The sequence below is a fragment of the Pseudophryne corroboree genome, chromosome 3, assembly GCF_028390025.1.
Source record: "Pseudophryne corroboree isolate aPseCor3 chromosome 3, aPseCor3.hap2, whole genome shotgun sequence".
Classification (NCBI taxonomy): domain Eukaryota; kingdom Metazoa; phylum Chordata; class Amphibia; order Anura; family Myobatrachidae; genus Pseudophryne; species Pseudophryne corroboree.
This window is the reverse complement of record NC_086446.1, coordinates 149,755,392-149,779,671: the sequence shown is the minus strand read 5'-3', so window position 1 is coordinate 149,779,671 and position 24,280 is coordinate 149,755,392. Positions and strand designations below refer to the sequence as shown.

At 47.2% G+C, this 24,280-nt stretch overlaps 2 protein-coding genes across 7 annotated transcripts in view; one reads left to right on the top strand and one right to left on the bottom strand.

Moving 5' to 3' along the window:
• Positions 1-24,280, bottom strand: part of LOC135054972 (ciliary neurotrophic factor-like) — a 71,536-nt gene that overhangs the window by 32,038 nt on the left and 15,218 nt on the right. The window contains exon 1 of one of the 4 annotated variants that reach the window (XM_063958484.1): positions 5,187-5,288. The exons of 2 other annotated variants lie outside the window; for them this stretch is intronic. The gene's annotated coding sequence lies outside the window, so the exon portion shown is untranslated. Of the gene's footprint in view, positions 1-5,163; positions 5,289-24,280 lie in introns of those variants that run through there. One more of the 4 variants, XM_063958485.1, reaches the window with a different exon arrangement.
• The window catches only part of LOC135054970 (uncharacterized), a 37,836-nt gene continuing 18,848 nt past the window's right edge, over positions 5,293-24,280 (top strand). For 2 of the 3 annotated variants that reach the window (XM_063958481.1, XM_063958482.1), the window contains exon 1: positions 5,293-5,429. The gene's annotated coding sequence lies outside the window, so the exon portion shown is untranslated. Of the gene's footprint in view, positions 5,430-14,932; positions 14,966-24,280 lie in introns of all 3 variants that reach the window. The other variant, XM_063958483.1, reaches the window with a different exon arrangement.

Sequence of the window (24,280 nt, the reverse complement as noted above, 5' to 3'; positions counted from 1 at the left end):
ATTTTCATTTTTACAGGTATCGGCCCTATTGGATTCTACTGGACAAGTGGACGTGATCGGCGTGGGATGTAGGTAAGTAATCTGTCTCTCATTTTTACAGGTACCCCTATTGGATTCTACTGGACAAGTGGACGTGACCAGCGTGGGATGTAGGTAAGAAATCTGTCTCTCATTTTTACAGGTACCCCTATTGGATTCTACTGGACAAGTAGACGTGACCAGCGTGGGATGTAGGTAAGTAATCTGTCTCTCATTTTTACAGGTACCCCTATTGAATTCTACTGGACAAGTGGACGTGACCAGCGTGGGATGTAGGTAAGTAATCTGTCTCTCATTTTTACAGGTACCCCTATTGGATTCTACTGGACAAGTGGACGTGACCAGCGTGGGATGTAGGTAAGTAATCTGTCTCTCATTTTTACAGGTACCCCTATTGAATTCTACTGGACAAGTGGACGTGACCAGCGTGGGATGTAGGTAAGTAATCTGTCTCTCATTTTTACAGGTACCCCTATTGGATTCTACTGGACAAGTGGACGTGACCGGCGTGGGATGTAGGTAAGTAATCTGTCTCTCATTTTTACAGATTCCCCTACTGGATTCTACTGACAAGTGGACGTGATCGGCGTGGGATGTAGGTAAGTAATCTGTCTCTCATTTTTACAGCTACCCCTATTGAATTCTACTGGACAAGTGGACGTGATCGGCGTGGGATGTAGGTAAGTAATCTGTCTCTCATTTTTACAGATTCCCCTACTGGATTCTACTGGACAAGTGGACGTGACCGGCGTGGGATGTAGGTAAGTAATCTGTCTCTCATTTTTACAGATTCCCCTACTGGATTCTACTGGACAAGTGGACGTGACCAGCGTGGGATGTAGGTAAGTAATCTGTCTCTCATTTCTACAGGTACCCCTATTGAATTCTACTGGACAAGTGGACGTGACCAGCATGGGATGTAGGTAAGTAATCTGTCTCTCATTTTTACAGGTACCCCTATTGGAGTCTACTGGACAAGTGGACGTGACCGGCGTGGGATGTAGGTAAGTAATCTGTCTCTCATTTTTACAGATTCCCCTACTGGATTCTACTGGACAAGTGGACGTGACCGGCGTGGGATGTAGGTAAGTAATCTGTCTCTCATTTTTACAGATTCCCCTACTGGATTCTACTGGACAAGTGGACGTGACCGGCGTGGGATGTAGGTAAGTAATCTGTCTCTCATTTTTACAGATTCCCCTACTGGATTCTACTGACAAGTGGACGTGATCGGAGTGGGATGTAGGTAAGTAATCAGTCTCTCATTTTTACAGCTACCCCTATTGAATTCTACTGGACAAGTGGACGTGATCGGCGTGGGATGTAGGTAAGTAATCTGTCTCTCATTTTTACAGATTCCCCTACTGGAATCTACTGGACAAGTGGACGGGACCAGCGTGGGATGTAGGTAAGTAATCTGTCTCTCATTTTTACAGGTACCCCTATTGAATTCTACTGGACAAGTGGACGTGACCAGCGTGGGATGTAGGTAAGTAATCTGTCTCTCATTTTTACAGGTACCCCTATTGGATTCTACTGGACAAGTGGACGTGACCGGCGTGGGATGTAGGTAAGTAATCTGTCTCTCATTTTTACAGATTCCCCTACTGGATTCTACTGGACAAGTGGACGTGACTGGCGTGGGATGTAGGTAAGTAATCTGTCTCTCATTTTTACAGATTCCCCTACTGGAGTCTACTGGACAAGTGGACGTGACCGGCGTGGGATATAGGTAAGTATGTGTGAGTGTGTCAGTGTGTTTTAATACATTTTTACTGTCACGGTGTGTGAGTTGTGTTTTTATTTGGGTATTTTTTCTGTTGCAGAACTACAGGTACCGGCGGGCCCGTTATTTCCCTGCATGTTGGTACTTGAGGTTCTCCAAGTACCAGCAAGCGGGGGAGGCTTTCTGGGCCTTGTAGTTCCAGAACAAAAAACAATATTCTTTTTTTACTTACATGGCTATCAGCCTCCCATCCACAGCCCACGGATGGGGGGTACAGCCTCGGGCTTCACCCCTGGCCCTTGGGTGCCTGAAGGGGGGTGACCCCTTGATTTAAGAGGTCCCCACTCCTCCAGGGAACCCCGGCCAGTGGTGACTAGTTGGGGGGGTAATGCCACGGCCGCAGGGACCTACATAAATGTGTCCCCCGGCTGTGGCATTATGTCCCTGGCTAGTGGAGCCTAGTGCTGGTTTTAAAAATACGGGGGGGACCACTACATCTTTTGTCCCCCGTATTTTTGGAACCAGGACCGGACTAAGAGCCCGATGCTGGTTGTCTAAATACGGGGAACCCCTGTCCAATTTTTTCCCAGTATTTAAACAACCAGGACCGGCTCAAAGAGCCCGAGGCTGGTTATACTTAGGAGGGGGGACCTCACACAGTTTTTTTTACATTTTTAACCCATTCAGACCCTTCTCCATTAAGTTAATGGAAGCCCTGGACAACAAAATTGCATTCATGTCCTCCTCCCACTCCCTTCCCAGTCCCAAACACAAATTATTATTTTTTTCTATAAAAATGTACAATATATCACAAGTATGATGAGCAGGCAGGCAGCGGGCATTGGCGGCTTTGGACTGAGTTGCAAATTAGTGGCGGAGGGCTGGGTCAGTTGATGGTGGGCGAGTTTGTAAGCCATTGGTGGTGGCAGCGGGCATCGGCTCAGAGGCAGTGGCGGGCATTGGCTCGGTGGCGGTAGGGGTCATCGGCAGGATTCGGCAGACATTATGGCTGTAGTGCCTCACCGCACGCCACTGACCTCACCGCACGCCACTGGTGTGTGGGACAGTGTGCATGTGTGTTAATTGTGTGTGTGGGACAGTGTGAGTGTGTTAATTGTGTGTGTGTGGAACAGTGTCAGTGTGTGTAAATTTTTGCAGTCCAGTGTGTGTGTGGGGGAGAGGAAAGTAAGAGAATGTGTGTGTGTAGTCTGAGTGGGTGTGTGTAGGATTTGGGGGTGGCCAGTCTGTGTGTGTGTAATCAGTGTGTGTGGGATGTACTAATGGCCATTTACCGAAGAGAGATATGTATTAAACCACGGGCACTGAGATGCCCTTCTCACTCACCATCCAGCTGGGTGGGCGAGCCGGGCGGGTGGAAAGCCAGCAGCAGGGGCAGCATGCCGGATATCAGCAGCCGAGGGTAGGGGCTGTAATGCACGTGTGGAGCCCAAAGCCGGATATCAGCAGCATGTTGACCGGCAATAAGCAGCTTCTGCTTCCGCGTTCAACATGCTGCTGATCTCCGGCTTTGGGCTACGCAGGGTTCGGGAGATGGGTGTCCTCTGCCGGTGTACTGCAGCTCCGGGGGTGCGGGCTCCGGAGGCTTTCAGCACTGTTGAATATCCAGCTGCCTCAAGTATGTACAGCCCGCACCCTCTGCTGCTGATATCCGGCATGCTGCTGCTGGCTGTCCCCCCGCCCGGCTCGGCCACACAGCTGTATGGTGAGAAGGGCATCTCAGTTCCTGAGGTTTAACACATATGCCTCAGAAAATGGCCTCTGCGGTAAACGATACTAATGCTTACCGTGATAGTAACAGCGGGGAGGAAGGCGCACATCGGGATCCTGCAGCATGAAACAAGAACCCCTTCGGAGCGCAGCAGACCACACTGAAAAGGGTGCATACCCGGTGCGGTGCTCTGCATCCCGGGTGGTGCCGAAGATGTGGAGTGTCGGAGGTGGCAGAAGCGCCGCAGCTTGGGGTGAGAAACCGCTGCAGCCCTTCCGCTGCTAAACTCTGCAATTAGTCTATTAAGGGGGTGGGCTCCCCTCATCATAGTGCCCCACAGGTCATGTTAATTCTGGGGGTAGGATCCCCTAACTCTATAATGGGAATTTTGGCTCATATCATGTGCTGTAACGTGAATTTTGTCTCATACCGTGTGCTATAATGTGAATTTCGGCTCATACTATGTGGGGTAATGTGAATTTTAGCTCATTCCGTGTGCTGTAAAGTGAATTTCGGCTCATACCATGTGGGGTAATGTGAATTTTGGCTCATACCATGTGGAGTAATGTGAATTTTGGCTCATACCGTGTGCTATAATGTGAATTTCGGCTCATACCGTGTGCTATAATGTGAATTTTGGCTCATACCAGGTGGGGTAATGTGAATTTCGGCTCATACTGTGTGCTATAATGTGAATTTCGGCTCATGCCGTGTGGGGCAATGTGAATTTCGGCTCATACTGTGTGCTATAATGTGAATTTCGGCTCATACCGTGTGCTATAATGTGAAAGGGGCACCAGTACTAGATAGTATAAGGGGTCCTACTACACTGAAGGACACGCCCCTTTTGAGTGACCACGCCCCTTTTCCTTCGGCGCGCGCATAATTGCTGTCTGCACTTTCATTCCACCTTCAAAAATTCAACTTCGACCACTGCACCTACATACACATACATACACACCCTGACATCTTTATATGCAGTGACACCGGTGGCGTCTGCACATACTTTCCTTTTGTATTTTTTTTTTTATTATTATCATTTTATTAATTTATTATTTTTATAAATACGCCTCTGGTCAGGTAGGCAAGTATGGGTTTAATGTGTATCTGCCATGCATCTTACGGCTTTTAAAGGCACACTAGTCACCTGACACTGGCTGATAAATTACTAAGGAGCAGCTGACACAGGTGGTCACAGGCCTTTTCATGCACCCCTGTGTAATCTCACTTGTTCTAAACCTGTGTCAGCTGCTCCTTAGTAATTTATCAGCCAGTGTCAGGTGACTAGTGTACCTTTAAAAGCCATGTCTCTCTCTCTCTCCCACCCCCCCTCCTCTTGTCCTATATGGTGCCACAAATTGTAGTGTGCACAGATATTATTTGGAACAAGACATCCTCACAGCAGAAAATACACATATTAGACAACGATGCTGAAGTTAGCTTCTTATTCGGCCATAGACACACATGTTCCTATGCAGTACAGCAGGATACTGTGTCCATTGATTTAAGTACTTTTGCGATTATTAGCCTACAAATTAGCAATGAATTATCTGCACTGCTGCTCCCGCACGCAGCATGCAGGCACAAACAGCTGTGACTGAGAGCACACACTATACATCACACACACAATCACTCAGCACACACACAGCCAATGGCCGCAGCTGCTCACATCATAATCTAACTACTACTGACTGAGGTCTGAGTTACGTCACCACGGCCGCAGCCCGGCCAGCGCACCACGTGACCACCGCCACGGCCGGCGAAGCTGCCTCCACAGCTTGTCCCAGATTCATGTCCCCGCCCCCTCGTTGCTGTTACGTCACCAGCACAGCGGGCGCCCTGCCCAGCACCGGCCTCCGGCGAGACAGCGCGTACTGATGACGCAGGCGGCTCATTTTTGATGATGGTGGAGCAATGAAGCTGGAAGGCTAGAAGGTAAAAACAAACTATAGTAACACAGATGTGAGAGTGCTGAGTGATAGGAGACGCTGCTGCTGGTAGAAACCTGCCCATAGTAGGGTGTGCAGGGCTGTGTATACACGACACCACTCCTGATTAGGCTGGTGTCCTATCTTATCAGTTGTATATGGCATTGCTGAGCAGCAGGGGCGGAATGAGTAGACTGGGAGGGATGAAGTTATGGTTGGTTCTATATCGGAGTGGCTGAAGGGACCTTGTGACGTTTCTAGGGGAGGAGCTACGTCACCAGGGGGAGGAGCTATGGGCGAACAGGGTACCCGAAAAGTACCCTCGCGGGCTCGCTTCGCTCGCCACGCTTCGGGCACGGTGGCTCGCTCCGCTCCACTTCGCTCGCCACCTGATTACTAAAGGTAATAGTTGGTGGCGTGGATAGTAGAGGAACTATCCCGCTGGCCTAGCTCCTCCCCCTTGCGTCGTAACTCCTCCCCCTTACGGAAAAGGTCCCTTAGCCCACTTGATTGTAATGTAGGGTTGATTCTATATCGGAGTGGGAGAAGGGACCTTCTGACTTACCTTGGGGAGGAGACACGTCACCAGGCGGAGGAGCTACGGCCGAACAGGGTTCCCGAAAAGTTCCCTCGCGGGCTCTCTTAACTCGCCACGCTTCGGGCTCGGTGGCTCGCTCCGCTCCGTTTCGCTCGCCACCTGATTACTAAAGGTAATAGTTGGTGGCGTGGATAGTAGAGGAACTATGCCGCTGGCTTAGCTCCTCCCCCTTGTGTCGTGACTCCTCCCCCTGATGGATAAGGTCCCTTAGCCCACTTGGATCTAGCTTCAACCCTAACTTTAAGAGCCAGGCTGCGGGGAGCAGTGACGGTTTACATTTAGCGCAGATCGCGAGCCAATCACTGCTTGCCGCATCATGGCGGCAGTGGTGATTGGGAGCAGGCATCTCTTGAAGCGCTCCGGCCACCGCTGAACGTCTTCAGGACGGATTGGGTATAGGATACCGACAGTCTGGATGCCGGCAGTCCGAATACTAACACTTCTTTATAAGTAAACTAACCCTACCCCTTACACTCCCCCTAACCTGCAGCTTAACCCTAACCTCCCCCGTATACTTACGTTCGACATTCTATCTGCTTTCCGGCATCTGGATTCTGATTCCGGTATTGTAATTTGTGGGATGCCAACTTATTCCCGCCAGGACAGGCCAACGGCAGAAAAAGAAGATGAGGAGAGTGCTGCATCTCCCTACCCCTTCCTAGACATCATAGTGTCCGGCATTAGGCCTGTGGGACATGTTAGGCAGGCAGAGGGCCCATGCCACAAATAAGTGGCTGAGCATTAGGACCAGGTCATTTTATGTGCCCTAAGGTAGGCAGGTGAGCTTCTGTTGAGTGATTGGGCACTAGGCCAAGTCCACCTTTTAGTATCCGATAGGTGAAGAGGGCCCCTACTCTGTTCTGTAATGGGTATAAGGGGCACCACTGTGTAAATGTGTTTAAGGGGAACGATTGTGTAGGTATAATGTGCAATAAGGAACCATACTGTGTGGGCATAATGTGAAATAAGGGGACATACTGTGTGTTGATAATTTGCAATAAGAGGCCATACTGTGAGGGAATAATGTGAATTGGTACTATTCCCGGCAGTCGGAACACAGATTCCAGGATCCTGTTTTAGATTGCAATGCCGGCACCGGGATCCCGAATGAAGGTTTAGGCTTTGGGCAGGGAGGGCATTCTTGTTAATCTGCCCATATTTCCTACGGTTTATATGGATTACCTCATCCTCTATGTGCAAATTAAGTGTGATGTGACAGAAAATAGTTTATTTTAAAAAATATAAATCATAATAATGAAAAAAAAAAAAAACCCTGCTTAGTGCGTAGCGGCAATATTGGGCCCCTCCAAAATTGGAATGATTGCCAGTTTGCCCATAAAATTTGCATAGTGCCTAGCTTAAAACTTAATAAAAAAACAAATGTCTTAATGTAGGTTTAAGGCTTAATTTAAAATAATAATAAAGTGTCCATTTTGTGTTTTCTTCAGTTTAATAGATTGTTGCAAGAACGTGCAAGGGTTAAGGGGGCGCAGCCCCTTGCGACGGTGTGAAGAGCACCCGTAGGGCGCGATCAGTCGCCTAGTAATTTTTTTTTTGTTTGTTTAAATAAATAAAAAAGTGGGTTCAATTAGCATTATCAGCCTAAGAAAGATGAGTTGTCATGTCCCTTTTTTGTTTAAATTGAACTTTAAAGTATACTTTAAAAGGCTATGGGGTCTATTCAATTGATGTCAGATCCTTTCCAACGGAAATTATCCGACATTTCAGTATTCAATTTGCGGCCAAATCCGACAGGTTTTGGCCGTTTCCGACAATGCCAATCCGACGTTTTTTAAAGCCGGATTGACCTTGTCGGAAACAGGGCTAAAACTTGTCTGATTTGGCCACTATTCTGACAAAACATATGGATCCGCGGCTAATCCGCCTATCCACGTGTTTTCCGACAAGTCGGAACTTCTGACTTGTCGGAAGAACGACAGTTTGATTGAATAGGTCAAATCTGGATTTGACCTTAAAATTTTGCAGTTTTTCCAACAAGTCTGGAATTCCAACTTGAATTGAATAGACCCCTATGAAAGAAAAATAATGGTCTTTCTCTGACATCCTAGTGGATGCTGGGGACTCCGTAAGGACCATGGGGAATAGACGGGCTCCGCAGGAGACTGGGCACTCTAAAGAAAAGATTAGGTACTATCTGGTGTGCACTGGCTCCTCCCTCTATGCCCCTCCAGACCTCAGTTAGAATCTGTGCCCGGCCAGAGCTGGGTGCTCCTAGTGGGCTCTCCTGAGCCTGCTAGTTAAAGAAAGTATTTGTTAGATTTTTTATTTTCAGTGAGCTTCTGCTGGCAACAGACTCACTGCTACGTGGGACCGAGGGGAGAGAAGCAAACGTACCTGTTCACAGCTAGGTTGCGCTTCTTAGGCTACTGGACACCATTAGCTCCAGAGGGTTCGAACACAAGCAGCTGTCCTCGATCGTCCGTTCCCGGAGCCGCGCCGCCGCCCCCCTCGCAGAGCCAGAAGAACAGAAGCTGGAAAGACAGTGAAATCGGCGGCTGAAGACTCCTGTCTTCATTTAAGGTAGCGCACAGCACTGCAGCTGTGCGCCATTGCTCCCACAGCACACCACACACTCCGGTCACTGTAGGGTGCAGGGCGCTGGGGGGGGGGGGGGGGTGGCGCCGCCCTGGCAGCAATTTGAGTACCTTGTGGCATTAAACCTACATATATACAGTCAGGAACTGTATATATGTAAATCCCCCGCCATTTTCTATCACTGAAAGTGGGACAGAAGCCCGCCGCTGAGGGGGCGGGGCCTTCTTCCTCAGCACACCAGCGCCATTTTTCTTCACAGCTCCGCTGGAAGGACGCTCCCCAGGCTCTCCCCTGCAGTATCCTGGTAGCAGAAGGGTAAAAAGAGAGGGGGGGCACATACATTTAGGTGCAAAAGTTATATTTTAGCAGCTATTGGGTAATCAGTGTATCCCTGAGTTATATAGCGCTGTGGTGTGTGCTGGCATACTCTTTCTCTGTCTCCCCACAGACCTTTGTGGGGTCCTGTCCTCAGTCTGAGCATTCCCTGTGTGTGTGCTGTGTGTCGGTACAGCTGTGTCGACATGTTTGATGAGGAGGGTTACGTGGAGGCGGAGCAAGTGCAGATAAATGTGGTGTTGGGGCCGACACCTGATCGGATGGATATGTGGAAGGTCTTAAATGACAATGTAAACTCTTTACATAAAAGGTTTGATGACGTTGCAGTCGGGGGACAGCCGGGCCCTCGACCCGGGCCTGCCCAGGCGCCTCAGAGGCCGTCAGGGTCTCAAAAACGCCCACTATCTCAGTTGGTTGACACGGATGCCGACACGGAGTCTGACTCCAGTGTCGACGAGGATGAGGCACAATTACAGCCTAAAATGACCAAGGCCATCCGATACATGATTATTGCAGTGAAAAATGTTTTAAACATTTCAGAGGATGACCCTGTCCCTGACAAGAGGGTACATATGTTCGGGGAGAAAAAGCAGGCAGTGACTTTTCCCCCGTCTCATGAATTAAATGAGTTATGTGAAGAAGCGTGGTCTTCCCCTGATAAGAAAGTGGTAATTCCCAAAAGATTACTAATAGCATTCCCTTTCCCGCCAACGGATAGGTTACGTTGGGAATCCTCCCCTAGGGTGGACAAGGCGCTGACGCGCTTATCTAAGAGGATAGCCCTGCCGTCTCAGGATACGGCCGCCCTAAAGGAGCCTGCGGATAGGAAGCAGGAGGGTATCTTGAAGTCAGTGTATACACACTCTGGTACTCTACTGAGACCGGCTATTGCTTCAGCCTGGATGTGCAGTGCTGTAGCAGCATGGACAGATACTCTGTCGGAGGGGTTAGATACCCTGGACAGGGATACCGTATTGCTAACCCTTGGCCATATTAAAGACGTCGTCTTATATATGCGGGATGCCCAGAGGGACATTTGCCTGCTGGGCTCTAGAATAAATGCAATGTCCATTTCTGCCAGGAGGGTCTTATGGACTCGGCAATGGACAGGGGATGCCGACTCTTAAAAACACATGGAGGTTTTGCTTTATAAGGGTGAGGAATTGTTTGGGGACGGTCTCTCGGACCTCGTATCCACAGCGACAGCTGGAAAGTCGACATTCTTGCCACAGGTTTCCTCACAACCTAAGAAAGCACTGTATTACCAAATGCAGTCCTTTCGTTCTCAAAAAAGCAAGAAAGTCAGAGGTGCATCCTTTCTTGCCAGAGGCAGGGGTAGAGGAAAGAAGCTGCACCATGCAGCCAGTTCCCAGGAACAAAAGTCCTCCCCGGCTTCCACTAAGTCCACCGCATGACGCTGGGACTCCACAGGCGGAGCCAGGAGCGGTGGGGGCGCGTCTCCGAAACTTCAGTAATAAGTGGGTTCGCTCACAGGTGGATCCTTGGGCTATACAGATTGTATCTCAGGGATACAAGCTGGAGTTCGAAGTGACCCCCCCCTCACCGTTACCTAAAATCTGCCTTGCCAGCTTCTCCCACGGAGAGGGAGGTAGTCCTGGCGGCAATTCACAAGCTGTATCTCCAGCAAGTGATAACAATGGTACCCCCCCTTCAGCAGGGAAAGGGTTACTATTCCACTATGTTTGTGGTACCGAAACCAGACGGTTCGGTAAGACCCATTCTGAATTTAAAATCCTTGAACATTTATATGAAAACGTTCAAGTTCAAAATGGAATCGCTCAGAGCGGTCATTGCAAGCCTGGAAGAGGGTGATTTTATGGTATCTCTGGACATCAAGGATGCGTACTTGCATGTCCCCATTTATCCGCCTCACCAGGAGTACCTCAGGTTTGTGGTACAGGACTGTCATTACCAATTCCAGACGTTGCCGTTTGGTCTGTCCATGGCTCCGAGAGTATTTACCAAGGTAATGGCGGATATGATGGTACTCCTTCGGAAGCAAGGAGTTACAGTTATCCCGTACTTGGACGATCTCCTCATAAAGGCGAGGTCCAGGGAGCAGTTGTTGCTCAGCGTAGCACACTCTCAGGAAGTGTTGCTAAGGCATGGCTGGATTCTGAATATTCCAAAGTCGCAGCTGATTCCTACGACACGTCTGCCCTTCCTGGGTATGATTCTGGACACAGAACAGAAGAAGGTGTTTCTCCCGGAGGAGAAGGCTCAGGTGTTGGTGACACTGGTCCGGGACTTCCTGAAACCAAAACAGGTATCGGTGCATCACTGCACGCGGATCTTGGGAAAGATGGTAGCGTCATACGAAGCCATTCCCTTTGGCAGGTTCCATGCCAGGATCTTTCAGTGGGTGTCTCTTCTGTGGTGGCTGCAGAGTGCTCATCTTCTCGAGGGCCGCAGGTTCGGCATACAGGACTGGGTCCTGGTGACCACGGATGCAAGCCTCCGAGGATGGGGGGCAGTCACTCAGGGAAGAAACTTCCAAGGGCAGTGGTCAAGTCTGGAGACTTGTCTTCACATAAACATACTGGAATTAAGGGCCATATACAACGCCCCGAGTCAAGCGGAGCCCCTGCTTCGAGGTCAGCCAGTGCTGATTCAGTCAGACAACATCACGGCGGTCGCCCATGTAAACCGCCAGGGCGGCACAAGAAGCAGGGTGGCAATGGCGGAAGCCACAAGGATTCTGCGTTGGGCGGAGAATCACGTGCAAGCACTGTCAGCAGTGTTCATTCCGGGAGTGGACAACTGGGAAGCAGACTTCCTCAGCAGGCACGACCTCCACCCGGGAGAGTGGGGACTTCATCAAGAAGTCTTCGAGCAGATTGCACATCGGTGGGAACGGCCACAGGTGGACATGATGGCGTCCCGCCTAAACAAAAAGCTAAAAAGATATTGCGCCAGGTCGAGGGACCCTCAGGCGATAGCTGTGGACGCACTGGTAACACCGTGGGTGTTCCAGTCGGTCTATGTGTTTCCTCCTCTTCCTCTCATACCCAAGGTGCTGAGAATAGTAAGAAAAAGAGGAGTGAGAACAATTCTCATTGTTCCGGATTGGCCAAGAAGGACTTGGTACCCAGAGCTACAAGAGATGATCACAGAGGACCCATGGCCTCTGCCTCTCAGACAGGACCTGTTGCAACAGGGGCCCTGTCTGTTCCAAGACTTACCGCGGCTGCGTTTGACGGCATGGCGGTTGAACGCCGGATCCTAGCGGAAAAGTGTATCCCGGATGAAGTAATTCCTACGCTGATAAGAGCTAGGAAGGATGTGACAGCTAAGCATTATCACCGTATATGGCGAAAATATGTTGCTTGGTGTGAGGTCAGGAATGCCCCTACAGAGGAATTCCAGCTGGGTCGATTTCTGCACTTCCTACAGTCAGGTGTGACTATGGGCATCAAATTAGGGTCCATAAAGGTCCAGATCTCGGCTCTATCCATTTTCTTTAAAAAGGAACTCGCTTCACTGCCCGAGGTTCAGACGTTTGTAAAGGGAGTGCTGCATATTTAGCCTCCTTTTGTGCTCCAGTGGCACCTTGGGATCTTAACGTTGTGTTGGATTTCCTGAAATCCCACTGGTTTGAGCCACTTAAGACCGTGGAGCTAAAATACCTCACGTGGAAGTGGTCATACTGTTGGCCTTAGCATCGGCTAGGCGGGTGTCAAAATTGGCGGCTTTGTCATGTAAAAGCCCCTATCTGATCTTCTATATGGACAGGGAAGAATTGCGGACTCGACCCCAATTTCTCCCTAAGGTGGTATCATCGTTTCATTTGAACCAACCTATTGTGGTGCCTGCGGCTACTTGTGACTTGGAGGATTCCAAGTTGCTGGACGTAGTCCGGGCTTTGAAAATATATGTTTCCAGAACGGCTGGAGTCAGGAAGACTGACTCGTTGTTTATTCTGTTGACTCGTTGTTTATTCTGTATGCACCCAACAAACTGGGTGCTCCTGCTTCGAAGCAGACGATTGCTCGCTGGATCTGTAGCACGATTCAGCTGGCTCACTCTGCGGCTGGATTGCCGCATCCAAGATCGGTGAAAGCCCATTCCACAAGGAAGGTGGGCTCTTCTTGGGCGGCTGCCCGAGGGGTCTCGGCGTTACAGCTTTGCCGAGCTGCTACTTGGTCGGGTTCAAACACATTTGCTAAGTTCTACAAGTTTGATACCCTGGCTGAGGAGAACCTTGTGTTTGCTCATTCGGTGCTGCAGAGTCATCCGCACTCTCCCGCCCGTTTGGGAGCTTTGGTATAATCCCCATGGTCCTTACGGAGTCCCCAGCATCCACTAGGACGTCAGAGAAAATAAGAATTTACTCACCGGTAATTCTATTTCTCGTAGTTTCCTTAACTGAGGTCTGGAGGAGGGGCATAGAGGGAGGAGCCAGTGCACACCATATAGTACCTAATCTTTTCTTTTCTTTAGAGTGCCCAGTCTCCTGCGGAGCCCATCTATTCCCCATGGTCCTTACGGAGTCCCCAGCATCCACTACGGACTACGAGAAATAGAATTACCGGTGAGTAAATTCTTATTTTTGATTACCTGTATGAATATTTTGTTTAATTATAATTCTCTCATTAAAAACGAAAATTACCATTGGGTATAATTTTTCCCGCCAGGGAAGTATTTTCATTTGTATATTTCTATGTATTTGTGCAGGTTTCTAATTGCACATAGGGGAGTATTCGGTTAGCTGCGATAACCTTCGATAACCTGTTTTTGCGCAAAAAAAAAATGTGATTTTACTGCAAATTGTGGAGAACTCCTTTTCAATTAACTGCAATAATTTATTGTCTATAATTTTCAATTCACCTACTCTGAGCAGGTGCAAAGTTGGGGGAAATCTTTATTTTAAGGTAAAAATGTAAGGAATTGCTCTCTTTAAATTTGGGGTACATAAAAACGGGTATAAGTCTATATTTGGGTCATTTTAGGAGACGTAAAAAAAAAAAATGGAAAAAGACTGACTACACCCACCTGCAAGCTTAAAAATATTCCTCCCACTCATAAAGCACCCCCATACCTTGAACCCCGAATTCCGTCACTTTGCACATTTTCACCCCAAAAATTACATGTCATTATTGGACAGCTAAAAATAATTAAAACCGTCAAAGTGCCTACTTAGTTATTAGGGGAGGGAGGGGTGTCACAGGGGAAAAATTATTGTGGCTAATTGAATAGGGATTTTTCATGATTTGCAGTAAAAATCCCATTATTTTTCTTTCGTAGCCTTATAAAGTATACTTTACGGTTCAATTTAAACAAAATAGGGACATAACTCATCTGCCTTAGGTTGATAATGCTAACTGAACCCACTTTTTTTTTTTTTTTTAAACAAAAATATTAAGTATGAAGTAAAGGAATGAATAATGAACTCTCGGAGTCAGGCAAGATTGATAAAACATTTTTTACTGGAATCTCCATATTTGATTGACAAAGGTGGTCATTCCGAGTTGCTCGCTAGCAGTTTTTAGCAGCCGTGCAAACGCTAAGCCGTCGCCCACTGGGAGTGTATTTTAGCTTAGCAGAAGTGCGAACAAAAGGATCGCAGAGCGGTGGCAAACTTTTTTTTGTGCAGTTTTAGAGTAGCTCAATACCTACTCAGCGCTTGCGATCACTTCAGACTATTCAGTTCCTGTTTTGACGTCACAGACACGCCCTGCGTTCGCCCAGCCACTCCTGCGTTTTTTCGAACACTCGACTGAAAACGGTCAGTTGACACCCAGAAACGCCCACTTCATGTCAATCACTCTGCAGCCAGCAGTGCGACTGAAAAGCTTCGCTAGACCTTGTGTGAAACTACATCGTTCGTTGTAATAGTACGACGTGCGTGTGTATTTCGCCGCATGCGCAGAAGTGCCATTTTTTTTATCATCGCTGCAAAGCGAACGAATGCAGCTAGCGATCAACTCGGAATGACCACCAAAGTGTCAAATTTCAAAGTGATACGTGGATCAGGCACTGAGATGTGAATTTTTTTCCAGATACATCTCAGAAAAAGCTGAGCACCAGGAGAGGTATTTCCCAGCAATTTTTCAAAACTTTGACCCCCTATATCCTGAAAATTTTGAGGCCTAGAAAAGAAAAATTTGGCATGGCTTAGCAGCATTGTGGTAGTATGAAGGGTACAAAGTATCATGAAAATCTGGGTCGGTGGATGTCATGCCTGGGTGAACTGACATGGAATGACCCTTAAGCTCCTTTATGGAAATAGTTAGGAGATATGCAGCATATGGCCTGCAGTTGTATTCAATATGCAAACATCTAACCCAGGCATTCCCAACCACGGTCCTCAAGGCACAATAACAGTGCAGGTTTTAGTGATATCCAGGCTTCAGCACAGGTGACTTAATTAGTAGCTCAGTTATTTTGATTTAACCATCTGTGCTGCAGCCTGGATATCACTAAAACCTGCACTGTTGGTGTGCCTTGAGGACCGTGGTTGGGAATGCCTGCTCTAACCATTATGAGCCAGTGACGATTACCGCTGAACGCTATGGGAACCAATGCAGCGAGGAGCAAACAACCAACAAAGTATCTCGGACTGCTCACCGGACCAGGTCAGAAGTAGGGCATACTAGGGTTAGATGTTTGCTGACTGAATACAACTGCGGGCCATATGCTGCATCCCTCCCAACTATTTCCATAAAGGAGCTTAAACATTTGTTTTATCATCTAGCGCTCATTTCATTTTATTTCATCCAGTGTTTCTATTGAGCTTCTCAATATACATTTCTCATTAGCACAGCCATATTTATATCTCTATTGATGTAGCTGCAGCGGCCGGTCTGCATAGCCTCAGCTCGCCGATGGTGTCCAGGTGATTCGGTGCTGTGTCCTCGGACTCAGCACTGGGTCACACATGCATGCAGGAGGCGTCTACTTATACCAGATGCCTCCTGCATTACCATATGCTAGCGTTACTGCTGCCTCCTAGTACGCAGCAGCAGTGCTCTTTCCCTCCAATTCTGAATTTCCCCGCTTACCCATAATATCAGTAGGAAATTACATGAATCCATTCATTCAATGAACTAGACACCTATCTGTAATAACATATTAGCAGGCCTTTTATATAAGCATTGCAAGCTACAGCATACATGACAAGAAAGCTTGGAGGTGACAATGCTAAATTCCTTTGTCGTATAACCAACCCTTATGAAGCTAAGAACACTGTACGCTGTTTACTTAAGAAGTACCGTAATGGTACGCTATCTGCGTAGCGATCGCTCAGCCGTAGGCGAGACGCTCAAGCGTCACGTTCGCTCGCGGCCCAGTGATCACAGGACACGTTATTGGTTAAGTCTAGGGGAAAGATTCGCTGTTACGTAGTGTACGCTAGAGACCACGAGGAGGTCACCAGCGATGCAGACGCTTACAACACTTTACCTTGATATTAAACCTTATACCAATGAAACACACAGAATACCTTAATGTGAGTACAGGGTGTAAATGCAACCTTGTGTAACCTGACTACCTACAAAGCTGTTTGAGCGTCACCGACGCTCAAATGAACACTTAACACTATAGTAAATACACAAATACTGATTTAGGGTTCCAAAGCCTATTATCTGTATTATATCTAGTATACTTGTAAAAGAGTAACACAGTACAAATGATACACTACAATATAACAAAGACTTCCTAACCAAACACCTAACTAAGGGATAAACTACAATACTATCCTGGTCTAACACAATACAATACAATACTATAAAGTTTAGTCTAGGGGAGATATGAGAGAAAAGAGAAAATAGAGAGAGAGAGAGATAGACACAGAGAGAGAGAGAGAGAGGAATTGGCTCACAGAAAGACAATGATTACGGAGAGAACTTACGCACAAAGGGTATGATCGCCAGCGCCTCGATATCCAGCTCCCGATTATCAGCAGATAACCGTTGATGAGAGAGTGAGAGCTGGATGTGGTCGGTCTGCCTATTTATGCCCCACACACAATGCAATCTCCTAGTCCCTACAATCCTACAGTTTATTGGACACAGGAATTCGGCCCTGTACTGTAACCAAAGGTCATAGGTTGATTCATACAGGTGGGCTGTGCTGATTTCCAACAGCTCAGGTGGGTGGGGAACTGGGTTTCCCGCCGCATACCTGAGTATGTGCAAATCATAGAAATGGACATAAACTTCTTATGTCCATAACTATTCGCACGAGCGATTAATACGCTCCAAATCAACACCGGAATATTGCTAATTAAATACTCTTCCGATGGGTATCAAACACTGCTGTATGACTCCTGTTAGACCCTTCGTGCAATACAAAGAGGGATTCCTCCGCTCAGGGACATTCTATCTAAACCAAACTTACAGAAACTATTGAGGGGAACATGATCTATGAAATACATTAATTGTGAATATTTGTAACGAATGAGTCGCACGCTACGATCACATAAACTCTACCGTAAATGCGCATACTGCGCGTGCGAGTGCACGCTATTGCGGGTATGCGCTTCCACGGGAGAGCGTACGCATGCGCAGCACGGACCAGTGTGCGGTGCAAATATGGCAGTGTGCATTAAGACATTTTTCTGACTTCGACAGAGGGCTATACTACCATAGGGGATAAATGATCACATTCAGATTTCCTAGTCGTTACTTGGTTTTCTTGGTCAAATTTCCATTAAAATGTGCACATAAAATGTTGTGGTACTTACATAACATGACCGCTAACAGTGTATCTAAACGTGTCATCATACATTTCAGTGATATTATCTAACAAATTGGCGAGTGCGGAAATGTATCTATAATTCATCACACCTCGAGCGGTACGAGTGAAATCTAACGCTACCAGAACCTGAATCCCGGTGGATTCATGGATAAGATCAGAGGCCGGATGCTCTAACCTTTCTGACAGTTGTCTTTTAACAAGGTGCTCGTAGTGAGTGTGAGTATAAGGAGCTTGGGCACCACGGTGTATGTCCTTCATTTTGTCATGTGTAACAGTCATCACTTCAGGCAATACTTTTCCAATATAACACAATCCTTCAGAGTTTGGGGCAAGCCACTTGTACGCCTTTCTCCCGCATATGAAATATGCATCATCGGGGAGAACATAAGGGACGGAGAAGGACATGACCATGTTACAAACCTTCCAGGTGAAATCTCCTGACCCTAATTCTTCCATCTGTCTAATGCACGTATCAGTTTGTACGATATGTGCACAGTATCCTGGTGATACCTCTCCAACTTTAGTAATCCTATTTCCTAAGGTATATCGATACCGAAAAGATTTTCCTCTACTGGCTATGTGGCGTACGAGCTCTGTATCTGTAGGCATTCTATCTGCTCTGTGTGAAAAGGTCATGGTAAGGTTGCTCCATGACACTTCCCAATTTCCCGGTTTTCTAGGATTGGAGATGTTAAAACATATGAGGGACCTATCCACATGGTATTGGTGGAGCTTCAAACTAGGAGGGCTGGAGATGTTAAACCTCCGGTCCACCGGTCTCCCACCACTTAGCTCAAGTACCTCCCCTAACGTTAAAGGAAATGGTACTAGCCCTGATTTGCTGTGACCCTGAGGTACTTGAGAGCATACCCAACAATCGGTCTTGTTTAATACGTTACCCACTAGAGAGTGATAGTCACTCAATGGATGCCGGTCCATATGGATATTAAAACTAGATTGGCATTTCTTTATGCATCCATCTTCAACCAGATTATCACAAAGCCTACAGATACAATTTTCTTCAGCTAACAATCCATCACAATTTCTTCTATCGGATCGTTTTCTGATACTCGCCTTTGCTTGTTGGATTGGTTGATCTTGGAAAACTACACCTCCATCATCATAATCGGAACCCATTCCAGAACCTCTCTCGACCTCTATGGTACTCTCGCCGGAACAGACTGCTCTGGTCAACATCATGGTCAACATCAAAATCCGGATTACAGTCTCTTGGGGCAAGTCCATCTTTGAGGAGGAAATGGAGAAGAATGAGAAAGGGGAAAAAGAAATATCAAGGGAGAAGGGATGGGAAGTGGAGAAAAACAATAAAAGGGAGTGGGGAGTCGACAGCTGCTTTCGATCTTCAAGGCTCAGGTGCCGCCTCAGTCCTCCTGAAACAGACACTCCAGTGATACAACCTCTACCGTCTGTTCCTTATCACGGGACTTCTCTGGGTCAGCAACCTTTTTGCAGTGGGATGAATGGACCCAAGTCTCTCTCTCAGCAACCTTCAATGCTGTGGTGCTAGTCAATAAGACCTGGTATGGTCCTTCCCATCTATCAATAAGACAACCTGAGCGTAGAAAATTTCGTATCATTACATAATCCCCAGGTTCAATGTCATGACAATTACTATCTGGTAAATCAGGAATCACCAACTTCAGATTATCATTTTGACTCCTCAACTGCTTACTCATGTTAATTAAGTACTTTACAGTTACTTCATTGTTACATTTCAAATCATCCTGAGGGTTAATCATGACGTGCGGTTGTCGACCAAACAGAATTTCAAAAGGAGACAGATTAAGAGGGGACCTGGGAGTGGTTCTGATGCTATACAAAACAATGGGTAAAGCTTCTGGCCACGTCAAACCTGTCTCTGCCATTACTTTACTCAATTTATTTTTAATAGTGCTGTTCACTCTTTCGACCTTCGCGCTCGCCTGTGGACGGTACGGAGTGTGCAGCTTACTATCAATACCCATCAACTTACACATTCCTTGGAAGACATCACCTGTAAAATGGGTACCCCTATCACTTTCAATGATTCTAGGGATACCATATCTACATACAAATTCCTGCACAATTTTCTTAGCTGTAAACATAGCAGTGTTTGTAGCTGCTGGAAAAGCTTCGACCCAATTCGAGAAAACATCTATACAAACAAGTACATACTTCAAATTTCTACATGGGGGTAATTGGATGAAGTCAATTTGTATTACTTGGAAAGGGCCGCCGGCAGGTGGGATATGGGAGGGTTCTGTAGGTATTGCCTTTCCAATATTCTTTCTCAGACAGGTAAGGCATGACATTGCTCTTTTACTAGCATGGGAGGAGAATCCTGGGGCGCACCAGTATGCTCTTACCAATTTGCACATCCCCTCCTTGCCTAGATGAGTCAGCCCGTGAGCTGCTTCAGCCAGACATGGAAGGTATGCCCTGGGGGCCACTGGTTTACCATGTCCATCCGTCCAGAGCCCTGAGGGCTCCTGGCCATATCCCTTTGCCTTCCAGACTGCTCTCTCTTGAGTGGAACACAAATTCTGCATCTCACACAACTTCTGTGTGTTGATGGTATTAAATACCATCAACTGTGTGGTGTCTGTCCGTATGGGGGTAGCAGCTGCAAGCTTTGCGGCTTCGTCTGCTCGGCTGTTACCAAGGGATACTGGGTCTTGGCTATATGTATGTGCTTTACATTTGATAACAGCCACTCTGTCGGGTTCCTGTATCGCTGTTAGAAGCCTTTTTATATACGCTGCATGCGCTATCGGTGTGCCAGCTGCCGTCATGAAATTTCTGAGCCGCCATAGGGCTCCGAAATCATGGACTACCCCGAACGCGTATCTAGAATCGGTGTAGATATTGGCAGACTTTCCCTTAGCCAATTCACATGCTCTGGTTAGGGCGACCAGTTCAGCAACCTGGGCTGAGTGAGGTGGGCCTAGCGGTTCCGCTTCTATGGTGTCTTGGTCATCTACGACTGCGTATCCAGTACACAAGTCTCCCGAGTCTGACTGTCTGTGACAACTACCGTCCGTGTAGAACGTGAGTTCTGCATCTTCTAGTGGATTGTCACTGATGTCAGGCCTTGCGGTAAAATTTTGGGTCAAATATTCCATACAATCATGTGTATCTTCCTTTGCATTAAATCCTCCTTCCCCATCACTCTCACCTCCCACCCTTTGTGCCTGTCCAGGCACACCTGGGAGAAATGTTGCAGGGTTTAATGCACTGCATCTCCTTATGGTGATGTTTACGGGGGCCATTAATGCCAATTCCCATCTCGTAAACCTGGCTGATGAGACGTGTCTGGTTTGGGCAGAATTCAATAAGGCAGATACTGCATGTGGCGTATGGATTGTGAGGTTGTGGCCTAGCACGACATCTTCGCTTTTCGTCACTAGCAATGCTATCGCCGCAACACTACGCAAGCATGTGGGGAGGGATCGCGCTACCGTGTCTAGCTGCGCGCTGTAGTATGCAATTGGCCTGCTGGCATCACCGTGTTTTTGTGTTAGTACACCTGCTGCGCACCCAGCACTTTCTGTTCCGTATAGTTCAAAGGGTTTCCCATAGTCTGGCACACCTAGTGCTGGTGCCTGCGTTAGGCATTGCTTGAGTCTTTCAAATGCTGTTTCGGATTCGTCTGTATGCGAAATCCGATCAGGTTTGTTTGAAGAGACCATTTCCTGCAAAGGTAACGCCAATATGGAAAACCCTGGGATCCAATTACGGCAATACCCACACATTCCTAAAAACGTCCTTATCTGTTGCTGGGTTTGTGGCAGTGTCATGTCTCTAATGGCTTGGATTCTATCAGCGGTCAGGTGTCTCAGTCCTTGTGTTAGACAGTGTCCCAAATATTTTACCTTAGTCTGGCATAATTGCAACTTGTCTTTGGAAACCTTGTGACCTGTGTCTGAAAGGTGAAACAGGAGCTGTTTCGTATCTTTCAGGGAAGCTTCCAGTGAATCTGAACACAGCAGTAAATCATCCACATACTGTATCAATACTGATCCACTCTCTGGTTGAAAAGACTGTAAACAATCATGCAAAGCCTGAGAAAATATACTTGGACTATCTATGAAACCTTGGGGTAATCGAGTCCACGTGTATTGGACTCCTCTGTATGTGAATGCAAACAAATATTGGCTGTCAGGGTGCAGAGGTACCGAAAAGAAAGCGGAGCAGAGGTCAATAACAGTGAAAAATTTGGCAGTGGGAGGAATTTGCATTAGGATGACAGCTGGATTAGGCACTACGGGGAACTGACTCTCGACTATTTTGTTAATCCCCCTTAGATCCTGCACTAGCCTGTAACCCCTCCCCCCACTCTTTTTAACAGGGAAGATGGGACTATTTGCTGCGCTGGACGTTCTTACTAGAATGCCCTGTTGTAGCAAGCGCTCTATTACGGGAAAAACTCCTAACTCCACCTCTGGCTTCAGAGGATACTGTGGGATTTTTGGAGCTATCCTACCATCTTTTACTTGTACTACTACTGGAGCTACGTTTGCCATTAATCCAGTGTCCTGTCCATCTTTTGTCCAAAGTGACTCTGGTATCTGAGATGTCATCTCTTCTACCTGGGATGGGTTCCTATTTGTTATAACGGTGTGTGACATTAATTTTGATGGGGAGTCTAACATGTCTCGTACTTCCTGAGCGTGATTCTCAGGGATGTCCAAGAATACACCTTCGGGAGTACAATAGATGACGCAACCCATTTTACATAGTAAGTCTCTTCCCAGGAGATTGGTTGGTGCCGATGCAGCCAGCAAAAAGGAATGCTTGGTGTGCAAAGGCCCTATTGTAATCTCGGCTGGTTTGCTAACAGGGTAGTGCTGGACTACTCCTGTTACTCCCATGGCTGGAATTGTCCTACCAGTGGTTCTCATGCCCACTGTCGAATTTATCACTGACTTGGCCGCCCCTGTGTCTACAAGAAAGTTTAAAGTTTTACCAGCCACATTGATTGCAATCTCTGGTTCACTTCCAAGACTAGCAATCAATTTAACTGATTGCAGATTACAGGTATGGCCACACCCCTATTGGGTATGCTGACCTCCCTGAATCCCATTGGCAGCAACTATTTGTGAGGGGGTTAGCTGGGAACTACCAGAGGCATGCCAATCTCTGTTCGGGGGATATCTTTTTGTTTCCCCTGTATGTGGCTCAAAACTCCGCCTCTGTGGACCCTGCTCCCAATGTCGTGTGTTGTGTTGTTGTCTAGGGGGTTGAAAAGATCTTTGTACATTTCTTACTCTACAGTCTCGTGCAAAGTGTCCTGGTTTGTTACAAGAAAAACATGTTATTATACTTGCCTTACCCACAGGATTCGGTGGTACATACGCAGGCTGCCTTGTGGTCAGCGCCTGTATACTTACTGACATCAACTTATCACTTTGCGACTCCCTGTGCCTAGTGATGTTTTTGTCATGATCAACAGCAGCCTCTCTCAATGTGGACACTGACAGACCTCGCCAGCATGGCTGCGTGGTCTGAACCCTAGTCTTTAATGTTTCTTTCAAACCATCCATCAGTACAGACACTGCTACTTCCCGATGGTTTGGGTTGGTCTTTATGTCCTCTATACCAGTGTACTTTGCTATTTCTGTTAGTGCCCGGTGGAAATATTCTGCTGCCGTTTCGGACTCTTTTTGCTTAATGGAAAATATTTTATTCCATTTAACAACGGCTGGGAAATACTCCTTTAGTTGTAAATTTATCCTTTTTACATTATCCTTATTGTATACGTCTGTAAGCGGTACATCTTTATCCAATTGACAGTCAGCTAAAAACTGAGTTGCGTCGACATTGGAAGGTAAACAAGCTCTTAGCAGTACCTGCCAATCCTTGTTGTTGGGCTCTACAGTGTTACCTAAATCCCTGATGTATTTTTGGCTAGCAACTAAGTCTTTCCTGGGGTCAGGAAATTCGGACACTATTGCTCTTATTTCCATTCTGGAAAATGGGGCGTACATGGCAATGTTCCTTAGGGGAGTGGCTCCAGACACATCTGTTTTTCCATTGGGAACTGCTATTACCCTTACAGGAGCAATTCTAACAGCATCTTCCTGTGTAGATTCTACAACTTGTGGTACAATGGTTTCAGTGTAGTGCATGGTGCCGTACTTACCCGTTGACACGACCTCACCTATCCCTCCGCTAGGGGCTTTCACTAATCTCGTGGGTGTCGCTGTGCCTACTGTGGTCTCTGATATGGTGGCCGCAAGAGAGAGAGCTGAAATTGTTGCCGAATCGTCTTCTTGTTCACACTCCTGAGGAAGGTTCAAAACAGGGTACAACTTGCACGGGTTAATACTTGCATGAGTTATTCGGTTAACATCATTTACATTTACAGGGTTACTAAGAGTTTGTGTTTTACAACCCAGTGCGTTTCTCTCCGCAATCAACCTCTCTCCTGCAATGTATGGTGGAGGAGGAGCTGTGGCAATCAGCTTCCTGACCGCCCCAGTTCCCGCCGCCAGAGCCAAACCTCTCTGTATCTCACCTTCCTGGTGCCATAACTGCAAGTAATCATGATGCTGAATTCGTCTCTTTGATGATTTTACGAGACATATCCTCCTCCTTAAATTTTGTAACACATCTGGACTGAAGCTACCTATTCTTGGGAACTTGTCCCT